The sequence below is a fragment of the Hyperoodon ampullatus genome (genome assembly GCF_949752795.1).
Source record: "Hyperoodon ampullatus genome assembly, chromosome: X".
In the NCBI taxonomy this organism is placed as follows: domain Eukaryota; kingdom Metazoa; phylum Chordata; class Mammalia; order Artiodactyla; family Ziphiidae; genus Hyperoodon; species Hyperoodon ampullatus.
The window spans coordinates 126,052,368-126,071,521 of NC_136913.1; positions in this window are offsets into that span (position 1 = coordinate 126,052,368).

The following is a 19,154-nucleotide window of genomic DNA, read 5'->3' on the forward strand; positions in this document are numbered from 1 at the left end:
CAATTTCAGTGCTTGTGATTGGTCTATTCATATTTTCTATTTCTTCCTGATTCAGTCTTGGCAGGTTGTGCATTTCTAAGAATTTGTCCATTTCTTCCAGGTTGTCCATTTTATTGGCATAGAGTTGCTTGTAGTAATCTCTCATGATCTTTTGTATTTCTGCAGTGTCAGTTGTTACTTCTCCTTTTTCATTTCTAATTCTATTGATTTGAGTCTTCTCCCTTCTTTTCTTGATGAGTCTGGCTAATGGTTTGTCAATTTTGTTTATCTTCTCAAAGAACCAGCTTTTAGTTTGGTTGATCTTTGCTATCGTTTCCTTCATTTCTTTTTCATTTATTTCTGATCTGATCTTTATGATTTCTTTCCTTCTGCTAACTTTGGGGGTTTTTTGTTCTTCTTTCTCTAATTGCTTTAGGTGCAGGGTCAGGTTGTTTACTCGAGATGTTTCCTGTTTCTTAAGGTGGGATTGTATTGCCATAAACTTCCCCCTTAGAACTGCTTTTGCTGTGTCCCATAGGTTTTGGGTCGTCGTGTCTCCATTGTCATTTGTTTCTAGGTATTTTTTTATTTCCCCTTTGATTTCTTCAGTGATCACTTCGTTATTAAGTAGTGTATTGTTTAGCCTCCATGTGTTTGTATTTTTTACAGATCTTTTCGTGTAATTGATGTCTAGTGTCATAGCATTGTGGTCAGAAAAGATACTTGATACAATTTCAATTTTCTTAAATTTACCAAGGCTTGATTTGTGACCCAAGATATGATCTATCCTGGAGAATGTTCCATGAGCACTTGAGAAAAATGTGTATTCTGTTGTTTTTGGATGGAATGTCCTATAAATATCAATTAAGTCCATCTTGTTTAATGTATCATTTAAAGCTTGTGTTTCCTTATTTATTTTCATTTTGGATGATCTGTCCATTGGTGAAAGTGGCGTGTTAAAGTCCCCTACTATGATTGTGTTACTGTCAATTTCCCCTTTTGTGGCTGTTAGTATTTGCCTTATGTGTTGAGGTGCTCCTATGTTGGGTGCATAAATATTTACAATTGTTATGTCTTCTTCTTGGATCGATCCCTTGATCATTATGTAGTGTCCTTCTTTGTCTCTTCTAATATTCTTTATTTTAAAGTCTATTTTGTCTGATATAGGAATTGCTACTCCAGCTTTCTTTTGAGTTCCATTTGCATGGAATATCTTTTTCCATCCCCTTACTTTCAATCTGTATGTGTCTCTAGGTCTGAAGTGGGTCTCTTGTAGACAGCATATATATGGGTCTTGTTTTTGTATGCATTCAGCCAATCTGTGTCTTTTGGTGGGAGCATTTAGTCTATATACATTTAAGGTAATTATTCATATGTATGTTCCTATTCCCATTTCCTTAATTGTTTTGGGTTCGTTATTGTAGGTATTTTCCTTCTGTTGTGTTTCTTGCCTAGAGAAGTTCCTTTAGCATTTGTTGTAAAGCTGGTTTGGTGGTGCTGAACTCTCTCAGCTGTTGCTTGTCTGTAAAGGTTTTAATTTCTCCATCAAATCTGAATGAGATCCTTGCTGGGTAGAGTAATCTTGGTTGCAGGTTTTTCTCCTTCATCACTTTAATTATGTCCTGCCACTCCCTTCTGGCTTGTAGAGTTTCTGCTGAAAGATCAGCTGTTAACCTTATGGGGATTCCCTTGTGTGTTATTTGTTGTTTTTCCCTTGCTGCTTTTAATATGATTTCGTGTTTAATTTTTGACAGTTTGATTAATATGTGTCTTGGCGTATTTCTCCTTGGATTTATTCTGTATGGGACTCTCTGTGCCTCCTGGACTTGATTAACTATTTCCTTTCCCATATTAGGGAAGTTTTCAACTATAATCTCTTCAAATATTTTCTCAGTCCCTTTCTTTTTCTCTTCTTCTTCTGGAACCCCTATAATTCGAATGTTGGTGCGTTTAATGTTGTCCCAGAGGTCTCTGAGACTGTCCTCTGTTCTTTTAATTCTTTTTTCTTTATTCTGCTCTGCAGCAGTTATTTCCACTATTTTATCTTCCACGTCACTTATCCGTTCTTCTGCCTCAGTTATTCTGCTATTGATCCCATCTAGAGTATTTTTCATATCATTTATTGTGTTTATAATCGATGCTTGATTCATCTTTAGTTCTTCTAGGTCCTTGTTAACTGTTTCTTGCATTTTGTCTATTCTATTTCCAAGATTTTGGATCTTGGAAATAGAATCTTGTATCATCTTTACTATCATTATTCTGAATTCTTTTTCAGGTAGACTGCCTATTACCTCTTCATTTGTTAGGTCTGGTAGGTTTTTATCTTGCTCCTTCACCTGCTGTGTGTTCTTCTGTCTTCTCATTTTGCTTGTCTTACTGTGTTTGGGGTCTCCTTTTTGCAGGCTGCAGATTTGTAGTTCCCGTTGTTTTTGGTGTCTGTCCCCAGTGGCTAAGGTTGTTTCAGGAGGTTGTGTAGGCTTCCTGGTGGGGGGGGACTAGTGCCTGTGTTCTGGTGGTTGAGGCTCGATCTTATCTTTCTGGTGGACAGGTCCACGTCTGGTGGTGTGTTTTGGGGTGCCTGTGGCCTTATTATGTTTTTAGGCAGCCTCTCTGCTAATGGGTGGGGTTGTGTTCCTGTCTTGCTAGTTGCTTGGCATAGGGTGACCAGCACTGTAGCTTGCTGGTCGTTGACTGAAGCTGGGTGCTGGTGTTGAGATGGAGATCTCTGGGAGATTTTTGCCGCTTGATATTATGTGGAGCTGGGAGGTCTCTTGTGGACCCATGTCCTGAAGTTGGCTCTCCCACTTCAGATGCACAGCACTGACTCCTGGCTGCAGCACCCAGAGCCTTTCATCTACCCGGCTCAGAATAAAAGGGAGAAAAAGTAGAAAGAAAGAATTAGTAGAAGAAAGAAAGAAAGAAAGAAAGAAAGGAAGGAAGGAAGAAAGGAAGGAAGGAAGGAAGAAAGAAGAAAGAAAAAAAGAAAGGAGGGAGGGAGGGAGGAAGGTAAGAAAAAGAAAGAGAGAAGATAAAGTAAAATAGAATAAAGTATGATAAAATATAGTAGCGTTATTAAAATTAAAAAGTAATTAATTAAAAAAAAGACGGATAGAACCCTGGGACAAATGGTGGAAGCAAAGCTATACAGAGAAAATCTCGCACAGAAGCATTCACATACACATTCACAAAAAGAGAACAGAGGGAAAAAATCGTAAATCTTGCTCTCAAAGTCCACCTCCTCAATTTGGGATAATTTGTTGTAAAAAGAGGTAAAGGGGAAAAAGTCTTAAATCTTGCTCTCAAAGTCCACCTCCTCAATTTGGGATAATTTGTTGTAAAAAGAGGAAAAGGGGAAAAAATCTTAAATCTTGTCCTCAAAGTCCACCTCCTCAATTTGGGATGATTCGTTGTCTATTAATGTATTCCACAGATGCAGGGTACATCAAGTTGATTGTGGAGCTTTAATCCGCTACTTCTGAGGCTGCTGGGAGAGATTGCCCTTTCTCTTCTTTGTTCTCACAGCTCCCGGGTCTCAGCTTTGGATTTGGCCCCGCCTCTCCACGTAGGTCGCCAGAGGGCTTCTGTTCTTCGCTCAGACAGGACAGGTTTAAAGGAGCCGCTGATTCGGGGGCTCTGGCTCACTCAGGCTGGGGGGTAGGGAGGGGCACGGAGTGCGGGGTGAGCCTGCGGCGGCAGCGGCCGGCGTGACGTTGCACCAGCCCGAGGCACTCCGTGCGCTTTCCCAGGGAAGCCGTCCCTGGATCCCGGGACCCCGGCAGTGGCGGGCTGCACAGGCTCCCCGGAAGGGGGGCGTAGACAGTGACTTGCGCTCGCACACAGGCCTTGTGGCGGTGGCAGCAGCAGCCCCAGCATCCCACGCCCGTCTCCGGGATCCGCGCCTTTAGCCGCTGCTTGCGCCCGTCTGTGGAGCTCCTTTAAGCAGCGCTCTTAATCCCCTCTCCTCTTGCACCAGGAAGCAAAGAGGGAAGAAAAAGCCTCTTGCCTCTTCGGCAGCTCCAGACTTTTTCCCGGACTCCCTCCGGGCGAGCCATGGTGCACGAACCCCTTCAGGCTCTCTTCCCGCCACCAGCCCCAGTCCTCTCCCTGCGCTCCGACTGAAACCCAATACCCGAGCCTCAGCTCCCAGCCCCACCCGCCCCGGCGGGTGAGCAGACAAGCCTCTCAGGCTGGTGTGTGCCTGAGGGCACCGATCCTCTGTGCCAGAATCTCTCCGCTTTGCCCTCCACACCCCTGTTGCTGTGCTCTCCTCCTCTACTCCGAAGCTTTCCCCCTCCGCCTCCCGCAGTCTCCACCCGCGAAGGGGCTTCTAGTGTGTGGAAACCTTTCCGCCTTCACGGCTCCCTCCCACTGGTGCAGGTCCCGTCCCTATCCTTTTGTCTCTGTTTATTCTTTTTTCTTTTGCCCTACCCAGGTATGTGGGGAGTTTCTTGCCTTTTGGGGGGTCTGAGGTCTTCTGTCAGCGTTCAGTAGGTGTTCTGTAGGAGTTGTTCCACGTGTAGATGAATTTCTGATGTATCTGTGGGGAGGAAGGTGATCTCCGCGTCTTACTCTTCCGCCATCTTCCTGTGATCTCCCCGGTCCTTTTTTTTAAACCAAGGATGAACCTACATTGACACATCACAATCACCCCAAATCTATAGTTTACCTTAGGGTTCATTCTTGGTGTTGTATATTCTGTGAGTTAGGACCAAAGTATGATGGCACATATCCATCATTGTAATATACAGAGTATTTTCACTGCCCTAAAAATACTCTGTCCTCCTCTGATTCATCTCTCCTCCGACCTACCCCCAGCAAACACTGATTTTTAATTTTCTCCATAGTTTTGCCTTTTACAGAATATTATACAACTGGAATCATACAGTATGTAGGCTTTTCAAGATTGGCTTCTTTCACTTAGTACTATTCATTTAAGGCTCCTTCATATCTTTTCATGGCTTGATAGCTCATTTCTTTTTAGTGTTGAATAATATCCCATTTCTGGATGTACCACAGTTTATTTATCTATTTACCTACTGGAGGACATCTTGGTTACTTCCAAGTTTTGGCAGTTATGAATAAAGCTGCTGTATATATCCATGTGCAGGTTTTTCTGTGGACATAATTTTCAACTCCTTTGGATAAACACCAAGGAGTATGTTGTCTGAATCACATAGTAAAAGTATGTTTAGTTTTGTAAGAAATCACAAAACTGTCTTCTAAAGTGGCTGTACCATTTTGCATTCCCACCAGCAGTGAAGGTGAGTGTTCCCACTGTTCCACATCCTCACAGTATTTGGGGTTGTCAGTGTTTTGGATGTTGGCCATTCTAATAAGTTTGTAGTGGTATCTCATTGATGTTTTAATTTGCATTTCCCTGCTAATATATATGATATGGATTGTTTTTTCATATGCTTATTTGCCACCTGTATATCTTTTTTTGGTGAGGTGTCTGTTAAGGTCTTTGGCCAATTTGTAAATTAGGTTGTATGTTTCCTTATTATTGGGTTTTAAGAGTTTTTTGTATATTTTTGATATATTCAAATATATCAGATGTGTCTTTTGCAAATATTTTCTCACAGGCTATGATTTGCTTTCTCATTTTCTTGACAGTATTTTTTTTTTTTTTACAGAGCAGACGTTTTTAATTTAATGAAGTCCAACTTACCAATTATTTCTTTCATGGATTGTGTCTTTATTGTTATATCTAAAAAGCCATCACCATACCCAAAATCATCTAGGTTTTCTCCTATGTTATCTTCTCGGAGTTTTATAGTTTCTTATTTATATTTAGTTCTATGATCCATTTTGAGTTAGTTTTTGTGAAGGTTGTAAAGTCTGAGTCTAGGTTCTTTTTTTTTTTTTTTTGCATGTGGATGTCCAGTTGTTCCAGCACCACTTGTTGAAGAGACTGTCTTGATTTCATTGTACTGCCTTTGTTCCCTTGTCAGAGATCAGTTGACTATATTTATGTGGGTCTATTTCTGAACTCTCTATTCTATTCCATTGATCTATTTGTCTATTCTTTCTCCAGCACCACATTTTCTTGGTTACTGTAGCTTTTTAAGTAAGTCTTGAAGTCAGGTAGCATGAGTCCTCCAGCTTTGTTCTTCTCCTTCAGTAGTGTGTTAGGTATTCTGGTATTTTTACAATATGTATCAGTTGCTAAATATTGACATGAGAGGGAAAGTTTCATGCTGCTATTTGAAAGCATTTTTCTGCAAATGATACCTTCTGGGTGGGGGTAGTTTTTATTCCTAATAAATGAACACACAAATTATATATTCATTACTTTAGTGTCTCTTTTAAGGCTGATTTTTGAAGTCCTAGAGATAGTGTTATGTTTTATATGAGAACGTTGATGAATCAGAAGTCGTAGATCAGCAGAAGGCAAATTGGCAGAATTATTATCATTTCTAGACCCCTCAGTCACATGCTATATATCAGCATCAGTGTTCCCTATGTTTTCTGTTTTTAACCTGGCCTATTAAGGGTGAAAATTAAACATATGTGTTAAGAATAAAAACAGTTTCTACTATATACCAATCAAAGCCCTGAGGTCAGCTGGTGGTGATAGTGATTCATCATGAGCAACCTCATCTAGCAATCAGCCACCACGTGACCACTTGATATATGTCTGAAATGGAAACCAAACATTAAAATAATTATCTTATAGTTGACTGATTTTTAAAAATAGAAATTGAACATACACAATGACCCCCTGAACCCTGAGGACATGTTTGCAGATTTCTGAGTGTTTACAAGAAACACTTGTGTGAATGATCTCTTAGGGCTCTTCCAGCTTTAATGTTTTATGTGTTTATGGGTTAAATTGCTAAAAGGCTCCATGAACTGGAGAGATGCAAATTACTTTACCATGTAGGAATTCTGGCAGTTATGGTTATGAGTATAAATACTAAATATTTTAGAATCCTTAATCTCGGTTATCCTGAGAAATAGTATGCATTTTCCATAATGCTGTGGTTTGCTTCCCCTCTCAGTCTCTCTCGTTTTAGTAAACTATCACATTGTGTTGAGATATTCTAGGAGGGAGAGAGAGGAGTCCTTTGAAAAGAAAGCAGGGAGAACATGCTGAATAAAGGAGAAAAAGATCATTTGACGTTTCTAAAGGTAAATTAAGTGTTATAAAATGTCAACAGGAAGTAATACTTTATCTCATGGTTATTTGACTTCTGTCTTCCATTCAATGTTGTCTTTTTTCTCATCTTGGTATTATAAAAAGACAGCATTATATTGAACAGTTCACAAGAAATATCAGTTCAGTGGTTATTCTCATTTGTATGTTTTTACACATATAGTCTGTAGAAAGTGTAAGAAAGTGTTGGCTATTTAACTAATTTGAAAACAAACCTGGTCAGACTGAAACAGATAGCAAGTAAATAAGCAAAGATACTTCCTCACCAACCCTTCTGTCTTTGTTCTGAGTTTTCTTAGATTCTGTATTTGTCTATTTGACATCCATTAATCACAGGGCCAAACTAAAAGCCAAAGTTGTTTATATCTCCCTGTGATCTAGTTTGTGCTAGCAAACAAAAATCATATTACAAGCTCTCAAATCAATTCTGACTCTATACCCCAAATCACCTCCTGTATTAACTCTTACACGCTAAGTCAATATTTCTCCTGCCCTAAATCATCAAGGGCCAGGTACCAGACAACTGTAGACCATCCCTATAGCCTAGAGCCCACTGCAGTCATTCAAATTATCCAATCCTAAGCTGTTTCCTTTGTCCTGCCTTGCCTTTCCTGAGGAAAATATGATAAAAGCTCTGGGTCATGCTTTCCCCTCAGCCCTGCTTCTGCCTCCTGACCAAGTCTGGTGCTTTCCCATGGCCCTGCATCATGTGGCATGCTCCCTCCTCTCAGAAATATAAGTGATAAAAATCTTCTTTCAATGGCATTGTCACAGTTACCTCCGTAAAGTAAAATCCTACAAGTACATTTTAACAGTCTTGAATCTACTCCAGTCAGGATTTCACCTCCAACACTTCACTGAAGCTGGTCTTGTCAAGGTCACCAATGGCTCCCATGTTGCTAAAGCCAATGGCCAATTAACCATCTCCAGCTTCCTTGACCATCCAAACAACATCTGGCCCAGTGACTTGCTCTCTCTTCCTTGTAATGCTTTCTTCACCTGCAGAGCTGGAACTAGGGGGAGAAAAGTGAGTGCTTCACTCACCTCAGGCACAAAATTTAAGGGATACATCAAAAACTCTGTAATCAATATGTATACTATTTCAATGCAATACTTCAAAAAGTCAAAATCAATTCTAAAATTCTATGATGAAAAACATCAACATTTTAAATGAAGATGGGGTCTACCAGTGCCATGCCAAGACATAAAGGAGGCTGAGGCCCATTATATGTGCCCCTGTATATGTGCATATATATGCATGCATGTGTATTTATGTATGTATTTTAATATATTTTTCCAAAATATTGAAAAATTTAAAAGTAAGTGTAATAAAACTCATAATGTTATTTTAATTTTAAATATTTTATTTATACACCCAATTTTAAAAAATAATTTCACTTACCTGGCTCTAATGGAACCAAATTCATAAATACTATTTTCAAATTCTCTTTTTTCTTCTACTTTAATATTAGGAAAAAAACCCAACAATTTAAAAAGTACATCCAAAACATGTATATGAGGATGTGCATGTTTGCTTTGGCCCAGCACTGTTTGCTTGTCTTCTAGAAGCCCACACTCTCTTGGTCTTTCTTGTATGCCCCTTGGCAACTGCTTCTCAGTTCTACTTTATTGCCTTTTCCACCTCTCCTTCATCTCTGAGGGTTCTAGTGCCCTAGGACTCAGTATGGTACTATCTACCCTCACTCTTAGTCATGCCTATGAGCTGAAATGCAATCTGTATTTATATCCTCAGCCCTAACCTCTCTTCCATGACAGATTTAGGCCTGAGAGAGAATATTCCTTTTCTTTTTTCCTGTTACTCTGAAATTTAGAGTTTCTGCCTACAGAGAACACCAGTACTAGTTTTATGAACATGGGAACCAGCTTCTGGAAATACTTATGGAGAAGGTTAAAAAGAAGATTTGTATGAACACATAATGATAATGATTCTTGCCATGGAGGTTTTAGAGTGAATGAAGAGAATACATTTTAGGTATCCTCTAATCTCCAAACCTTCCAGAGTCTGTTCCCTTTAAGAGCCATCCCCAATATATCCCCATCTCTCATACATACAGGGAGCCCCAAACATTTTAGAATATATAAAATATATATGTATAGGTAATATAGATAGATAGATACATTGATATAGGTTTCCAGGAAGGTTTATGGCTATCTTTAGCCCCAACTCCTGCTCCCAATCCAAATTCCTAAGCACTAGCCACTTCACCTCTGTTTTTTTCCTTCAGCATTCCCAAACGTGCCAATGTCCTTTTTGAAACCTTCCTAAGGAAATATTATCAGATTTAATAAACAATAAAAATGGACACAATCATATCCAGATATTGCAGGCTCAATAGAGTTCAGTTGTAACAGTGCTGAACAGTATTGTCTTATTCTCAACTTGATTCTTCCTTATACCACCATGTGGGCATTGGCTTGGACATCCTCTGGTCATAGATGAAGGTCTATGTAGCAGGAGAAACAGACACAGCAGTCACATACTTCATTTAAGAAAGTTTTTCTCTCCTAGTCATTCTCATCAGTCTATCAATCTGTACACCCTATCCCATGGTGCTTGGTTTTTCACTGGATGGTGGTCAGGGATGCATTGTCAGTCCATCAGAAGTATTCAAAATATCTTAAGCCCTTTACTGGATTTTCTTGAAATCAATTAAAAGGAATAAAGCTATTTTCTGCTGCAATATTTACATATAACACCTTCTTTTCCTATATATCTTTCTCATACCACAAATTTTCCCGAAGTTCTCAAGACGAAAGGAAAGGACAAAAAGTTAAAAACATATGAGTGTATAAAACTCACCAGTAAGGGTAAATATGTACTCATGTTAGATTCTCTAATGTTGTAATGGTGGAACATAAATCACTTCAAGTTTAGTTTAAAAGACAACAAGCTCCCTCGCCCCATATCCGTGCATTGAGCTGATAAAGGTAAAAAAAAAAAGATAAAAAACAAATGTATTAAGAATAACTATTAATACTGTAATTTGTTATTGGACGCATAGTATTAAAAAGATGTAAATTCTAACAACAGTAAACTAAAATGTGAGAGGAGAGAGAAGTATACGGTCTTCGTATGCTATCAAAGTTAAGTTGTTATCAGCTTAAAATAGGTTGTTATAACTATAACATATCTTATGTTAGGCTTATGTATCAACCTGTAGTTGATACACAAAAGATTACATTAAAGGAATCAAAACATACCACCATAAAAAGTCATCAAATCACAAAGGAAGATAGCAAGAGAGAAAAAATGAGCAAAAGCACCACAACAGCCAGAAATCAATTGACGAAATGGCAATAGTAAGACCTTACTTATGAATAATTACTTTAAAAGTAAATGGATTAAATTATTCAATCAAAAGATGTATAATGGATGATTGGATCATATATATATATCCCAACTCCACCAAAAAACTGTTAGAACTAATAAAGTGGCATCATATAAAATCAACCTGCAAAAAAATCAATTGTGTTTCTATACACTAAAAATGAACTACCTAAAAAGAAATAAAGAAAACAATCCCATTATAATAGCATCAAAACAATGAAATAATTAGGATTAAATTTAATCAAGGAGGTGAAATACCTGTACAGTGTTAACTATAACACACTGATGAAAGAAATCGATGAAGACACAAACAAATGGAAAGGTATTCATGTTTATGGATTGGAAGAATTAAGATTGCTAAAATGTCCATACTACCTAAAGCCATTTATAGGTTCAGTGTAATCCCTATTAAAATTCCAGTGGCATTTTTTACAGAAATAGAAAGAACAATCCTAATTACAAAATGGAATTACAGAAGACCTGGATAGCTGAAGGAATCCTGAGAAAGAAGAACAAATTTGGAGGCATCACACTTCCTGGTTTCAAACTATATTACAAATCTATAGTAATCAAAGCAGTATGGTGCTGGCATAAAAACGGACACATAGACCAATAGAACACAATGGAGAGCCCAGAAATTAAGCCATGCTTATTTGGTCAACTATCAATAATTTTGATAATGAAGCCAAGAATGTTTAATGGGGAAAGTATGGTATGTTCAATAAATGGTGTTGGCCAAATTGGATATTCACTTGCACAATAATGAAATAGGACCACCATCTAACACCATTCACAAAAATTAACTTGAAATGCATTAAAGACATAAGACCTAAAACTATAAAACTCCTAGAACAGAACATAGGAAAAATCTCCTTGATATTGGTCTTGGCATTGACATTTTAGATATAACACCAAAAGCACAAACAAGGAAAGCAAAAACAAACAAACCAAAAGCAAAAAATCCCACCCCCCCAAAAAGAAACCCCACATGAAACTACATCAAGCTAAAAACCTTTGGTATAGCTAAAGAAAAGATCAACAAAATTAAAAAAGGAAACTTATGGAATGGGAGAATATATTTATAAACCATATATCTGATAAGTGGTTAATATCCAAAATATATAAGGAACTGATATAATTCAATAACAAAAACACAACCCAAATAAAAATGGGTAAAGGACCTGAATACATAATTTTCAAAGGAGCTATTCAAATGACCAACAGTTACATGAAAAAGTACTCAACAGCACTAATCATCAGGCAAATGCAAATCATAACCACAATGAGATATCACCTCGTACTTCTTAGATTGGCTATTATCAAAATGACAAGAGATAACTAGTGCTGGAGAAGATGCAGAGAAAAGGGAGCCCTGATGCACTGTTGGTGAGGATGTAAATTGGTGCAGCCACTATGGAAAACAGTATGGAGGTTCCTCAAAAAATTAAAAATACAAATAGCATATGATTCAGCATTCCTACTATTGAGCATATATGAAGGAAACAACATCACTATCTCAAAGAGACACCTGTACTCCCTTCATTGCAGCATTATTCACAATAGTCAAGGCATGGAAACAATGTAAGTGTACTCAACAGATGAATGGGTAAAGAAAATGTAAAAAAATACACACACACACACACACATATATATACACACACACACAGTGGAATATTATTCAGCCATAAAAATTAAGGAAATACTGCCAATGAGACAACATAGATGAACTTTGAGGGCATGTTAAGTGAATTAAGTCAGGCAAAGAAAGACAAATACTGTATGATCTCACTTATATGTGGAATCTAAAAACATTGAACTCATAGAAACAGAGAATAGATTGGTGATTTTGCTAGGGGCTGGGAGGTGAGAGAAGAGGAGGACTTACTTTATTGTATACTTAAAATTTTCTAAGAGGGTAAATCTTAGGTGTTTTCACCACACACAAAAAGAAAATGGTGATTATGTGAAGTGGCAGGTATGTTAATGAGCTTGATTTTGGTGATTATTTCACAATGTGTGTGTATATCAAAACATCAAATAGTACACCTAAAATACATTCAATATTTGTCAGTTATACTTCAATAAAATTGGGGGGGGGGGGAAGGACACCAAATCAAGACAAACAAAACCAAACAAAAAACTACAAAAATTTTCCATGGATTGTCACTTCAGTCACCCCAGTGGAAATCAAATATCCAACAATACAATAGCTGGGTGACGTTGGCTGCAACACACTGTAGGAACACTGGAGGTACAAGTGCCACAGGAGGTGGGTGCTGGGGAACCTGCCCACTGCAGGAGATGGGCACTAGGGCATCTGGATACACTGTGGGTGCTGGGCTCTGGGGAAGGTGCCCACACTATGGGAGTTGGGCAGTGGGGAAGCTGCGGGTGCAGAAGCCACCAGTGCTGCAGAAACCTAGCAAGAGTGCACACAGGAACCAGGTAACAAAATTCTTTTCCCCACAGTGTCTCCCCAGTGCCCTCTGCTGTTCAGAGAGGGGAAAACTATTTAAAGCACTCAGACCCATTTCACAGAGCAGGCAATAATGGTCAATTTTGAAAAAGCATATTCTGTAATATGTATATAATATTGTATGTACATATTGTAATATGTATATATAGCATGTATATAATAGGTCAGATGGTAATAAGTGGTATGGAGAAAAATTTTTTAAAGATAAGAGAACAATAAATGACTGAGTGGGATCTACTTTAGATTGTCTGAAGAGATGATATTTGAGCTGAAGTAATGATGACACAAAGAAGTGAGCACATGATCATGCAGAGGAAGAGTGTCCCAAGGCAGAAAAACCAGCAGGTGCAAAAGCAGGAAGGAGCCTAAACCTATTGAAGAACATGAAAGACACCTTTAGAATTGGCAACATGTTGTATCCTCAGAACTGGACAAGAAGGAAGCGACTAGATCAGCTCTAGGAGATCTCAATAATTTTTACCAGCTACATGATGTGGACTTGTCCCTATCCTAGTGCAGAGAATAAGGTGCTTATTCTTTCTGAAACTGTCATTTCCAGATACCTCATAGATTTTTGTCTGTTGCTGCTCTTTAAAAGGTTAAACATGGATTTATGTGATTCAGCAATGCCACTCACAGGTATATATCCAATAGACATTAGAACACATTCACACAAAAACTTGTATATGACTGTTCATAGCCACATTATCCATAATAGCAAAAAAGTGGAAGCAACCCAAATATCCATCAACTGATGAATGATGTATTGGCATACCAATACAATTGAATATCATTTGGCCATAAAAAATGAGTAAAATAGTACAACAACATGAAGGACTTGCTACAACATGGATGAACCTTGAAAACATTCTGCTAAGTGAAAGAAGCCAGACACAGAAGACTGGGGCTGGGGGATTGGGAGTGACTGCTGGTGGATATAAGGTTTCTTTTGGAGGATGATTAAAATGATTGTGATGAAAATTGATTGTGGTGATGGTTGTACAACTCTGTGAATATACCAAAAGCCATTAAAATGTACATTTTAGATGGGAGAGTTGTCTGGTATGTGAGTTATATCTCAATAAAGCTGTTACAGGGACTTCCCTGATGGTCAGTGGTTAAGACTCCGTGCTTCTAACGCAGGGGTAGAGGTTCGATCCCTGGTCGGGGAACTAAGATCCCACATGCCACACAGCCAAAAAAAGGAAAAAAAAGAATAAATAAATAAAAAGCTGTTACAGTAAAATTATTTTGCTGACTTGGATGCAGGGTCCAAGAATCCTTTGGAGTCTTTAGTACAGATTCAAAGAGCACATCTGTCGATATGTACCTTTTCAGTGAACCAAGTAGTGTGTAATTGGACTTCAAAGTAGGCTCAGCCTATAGTGCTATTGACATACACACCTGAAAATGTCTGAAAAGTCCCCTTACAAGTCCCAGGTCAGTTGTTATATAGATTTTTGCTTCATTCTGCCACTAGCTCTGTTTTTCTTAAGAGACACAGTAAAATCATAGGAAAAACACTGAATTTAGACTCAGAAGGTCTTGATTTGAAACATAGTTCTACCACTTACTTAAAGATATACTGAACTGTTGTTTGATTAAACATGCATACACACACACACGCACACACATATCCCAAACAAAGTCCAAAACTATGTCATCCTTTCATTTGGCAGAGTGTTCTCTAAATTGTGCTTCTCCTGGAAGCCTGCTCTGTTCACAAAACCCCTACTTTCACAATGCCAAACCAATCAATCAGTAATCCAGATTGATTTATTTGATCAATACGATTGGTAACTCTTGTTTCCTTCATTTAGCAGAGGAGGAAATAGAAACGTGGTAAGATTTGATGACTTCCATTGTGTGGCAGCCGTGGAGGGCTGCCGCTCAGATTTATCAAGAGAGAAATTCCCATAAGGAGTACAGTCATTTGACAACTTCCAGTGTTCAGCCCAGGACAGGCTTTCCTTAAGCAGCTCTAGACAGTGGCTGAGCACAATGGGGTACTAGGGTCTGGATATTTCTACCCAGCATTCTGGAGTCCCGTCTTGGGCTAGACGAGCCATTCTGAAACCTACACTACAGTCTGAGGCTCTTCCTAACCAATCCTCCTTTCTTCCCCCCTCCTTTCACATATGTCATACCTGCATTGCTCTCTGAAAGCTTTCCCTGCCTACTCCTGCCTTCTCTTCCACCTTATCTATCACAGTGGTTAATCCCAATAATTCTTTTGCACTTCTAGCTCTGTCTTGGTTATCCTTTCTGGAGGACCTAAACTGACACTCTTTGGTGGAGCCAAGACTTACACACAAGACTTGTGACTCCAAGGTCATTCCATAGAGCTGCCTGTAGCTATTATGCATAGCTCACTGGGACTAACTAGAAGAAACTAACTAGATTAACTAAGTATTGCCTGGGTTTACCATGCCCCAGTCCCTGTATAGTCCTGTATGGATAAAGCCACTTTTATAGAGAGAACAGACTCTTGTGGCTGAATCCAATATACTCAAGAGCATTCACTCATTCAGCAAGAGGAGGGAAATGAACGAATAGTTAATAGCTATTGCTTCCCATGAAATGTTTCCTGTGAGCTTTCAGTAGGTATATGCAAAGGTCTGTCCCACCACCCATACCCCTGTAGGTACTACCTGAAACTAACTCCTTTCTTCCTTAATGCCCAACTGTGATCAGCTACACTGAGAGAATGGAGGTTTGGAATGGAATTTGAGGTGGCAGCAGGGAAGAGGTTATTTTTGGAGTGCACAGGGCACATCAGGAGAAGCCAGTCCACTAGCATGAGGGTATTGGATCTAAGATGTGGGAAAATATGCAAAACAGAAAGACAATACATACTTGTGTTGGCTGTTTTGCATCTTTGCCTAGATCCTTTGTGCCCTCCCCCCACCTGTATCCTCAATTCAAGTGCAAACAAATAGCCTTTATTGAGCACTTACTGTATGCCAAGCTCCATACTAGGAATCTTGGGGCTTCCCAAACCTAAGGTCAAGTGGAGAGACATATGTGAAGGTGACCTCTAAATGCAAGGCAGGATATGACCAGGACTCTAATGGTAATGCTAAGAGTGAGAGCAAAAGACGAGATTGGTTCTGAAAGGGACTCTCTACAGAGGCTTATAGAAGGCGGGGATTAAAGGGCTGGATACACAAAGAGGAATACAAGTTGAGCAGAGCCGGCATTCCAGGCAGCAATGCCAGCAGGAAGAAAGGCACCACCATGAGTGATGATATGGCATTTAGGGGAACAAACAAGAAATGTTAGTTGTTTCAGAGTCAAGTCCAGGGCAGGAGGAGCATGGCTGGGTGCTGGTAGAGGTAGAAGGGGCCAAGTCCTACAGGGTCTTGTGTGCCAAGTTAAAGAGCACCTATTTTATCCTACAGACAACCATGAGTTGTATGTATGCAGGGAGGGGTGTTTATACGATTTTTTACATTAATAAGTCTAACTGAAATCTGCAGTGTCCGGAATACATCTGCAGAAATGCACACCACTGTGCCATAATGCATTTACATACTAGAAAGAACACTAGACATTGGTGAAGCAGCTAAGTCTCTTTAGATTTCAGTTTTCTCATCTGTAAAATGAATATGACCTCTGAGGTTCCTCCTACTCTACACTTCTATGATTCTGTTCTTAATAGCTTGTCTTGACATAACTTAGATAATGATAGCTCGGCTTGAAGATCTACTTGAATTGGGTCTCTACCATTAATGTGAAGTAGTTAAGCAATTAGCAATTTAATTTGACAGTATAGTTGAGTTTCCAATGTAGATTTATTTAAATTGGGTCAACTATCTGGATAAGACACTTCTACTGTCGGGAAAGGCACGCTGGTCGGCTTACGTTCTTTAAAAACATAAGCTTTGGTTCCACGTTTGAAACCTGATGCCTATTTTGCATTGGTCCCCATGCTTCAAGAAGCAGTGGCCTGTCAGGCTTGCTGATATTTAAACATGTGGGAAATGCCCCCAGTGCACCCCAGTCATTAAATCTGATGGCTTGTTGGGTCCAGAGAGGCAGCCCAGGCAGGCAGCTGCATAATCAAGTGCTGCACTGGGTTTTGGGGTCTTTTTTTTAAAGCTTACTTTCAACCCAGACCTTTCCAGTTAACCATCTCCTTGGTGATGACGAGGAGTTGGTTTATTCAGCAGATCATAAAAGCAAAATGATGAACCTGGGGCTGTAGAGGTAAGGATTGGTGAATCATACAAAGAGTTTGGACTTTGGAAGGCCCTTAGAAGTCATCTTGCCTAAATCTTTCACTTTACAAATAAGGAAGCCATTAGGTCGGTTTGCTATTTTTGAATTCACAGATATTTGCAACCTGTTCTTTTTGAGCCCCATTCCTCCTAAACACTGGCCAGAATCATGGAATTTTCTCTCTCTGTAAAAATGTGACTTCCTACCAATTGAATACTCTTGATGATAAGGACGTGGTTTAGCTACAGAAGGGAATCGTGCATGAGTATTCTGGCAAGTTATTCATTCATCTATTCCCAAAGGGGCCTCATTTCTCTTTAATACTGATCTTCTTCAACATTTATGTAAATTTGTCCAACGTTCCTTCGGCAGCTTTTATTGAGCTGGTTTTGTTCTCCTCTCAGAGATGAGTAAGAAATGTTCTCTGCTTTGAAAAGATCATTCTTTCTTGGGGGTGGACACTCTGAAAAGCAACTGCAATTGAATGTGACAAGTGCTATTGAAGGGAAATAGACATAGAGACAAAAACGAGGGAGCAATTAGTTCCAGCTAAGGTAGGAGAGATTGAGACAGAGTGAAGCTTGAGCTGGCCCTGGGAGGGGGAGAGGAGGTGTGGCAGGCAGTTGAGGAGCAGGATGCAGGGGAGGACATTCTAGACAGGGTGATGACTCAAAGACACTGAAACATACAAGGCTATGGCATAATCAGGAAGTGCAAGTGTACAGCTGGAGTTGAAGGTGTCTGGGTACAAAGGGGCCTGGGTGATGGCCCCCAATTTCAAGTTGGAGAGGGATTGTGCACAATTTTGTAAGGCAGCTTAAGGCGTAGGGGGTATGTCCTATAGCACTTGTGCAATAGATGGTGGCCCACAACAATTTGTGAGTGTGGCATGGTTTAGAAAAACACCCTTGAAACTTCCGTGTGCAGGATGGACCGAATGCCAGGAGCTCAGTGAGAAGACGTCCCTAAATGCATAGCGATCCCTGACCACACGAGTATGGCTTCATTTCTGTGTGTGTGTTGGGCTTTACTCGGCATTAATCCTTATCTAGATGACAGTGTGCAGTTGTATTAGTCTGTTCAGGCTGCCATAAAAAAAATACCACAGACTGGGTGGCCTAAACAGCAGAAGTTTATTTTCTCACGGTTCTGGAGGCTAGAAGTCCCTGACCAAGGTTCTAGAAGATTCTCTCTTTGGTGAGAGCTCTCTTGCTTGCTTACAGATGACCACTTTCCTGCTGCGCCCTCACATGGCCCCTTCTCCGTGCACGTGCAGAGAGATCTCTCCTGTCCCTTCCTCTTCTTCTGAAGACACCAGTTCTGTTGGATCAGAACCCCACTCTTACATCCTCATTTAACCTTAATTAGCTTCATAAAGGCCCTATGTCCAAATACAGCTACAATGGGGTTTGGAGCTTCAACACAGGAAGTTGGGAGGGGGACATAATTCAGCCCCTAATGGCAGCTCACCTTTCTTCTTGTCCCTCGTAGCAAGCAACCCAGGGACATTCATGGAAAGAACTTCAGTGAACAGAAGCAACACCTATCATTTCTGCAGATAACAAATGAAAGCCAAATGTGCCATATGAATTTCCCAGTTCGGTCCAGCATCTCCAACATGTATTTTCTGACTTTTCTTCTGGAGGAGGGGCCAGAGACTCCTCCCTTTCTAGCACTAGCGTCACTTTCCATGCTAATATTTGATCCTGCACTTGGGAAATTTATCACTTAGCCCCAGCTAACCATGATCTGGTCTTCTGAACAGGCTGCCCTGCCCCAATTCCAGCATTGCCATCCATGGTTTTCTCTCTCACCTCTCCCCAAAATAATCCCTGATTTTTCTATTTCCCCAGCCCATAATCCTTTATCCTCTCTAATCTCCAGACCCTCCTGGAAGTGGCAAGCCATCTCTTTTTATGCAAATTTTAGGCACAAAGCTTGGTCCTTTAGTCTCAACTCCCTTTTCTGCAACC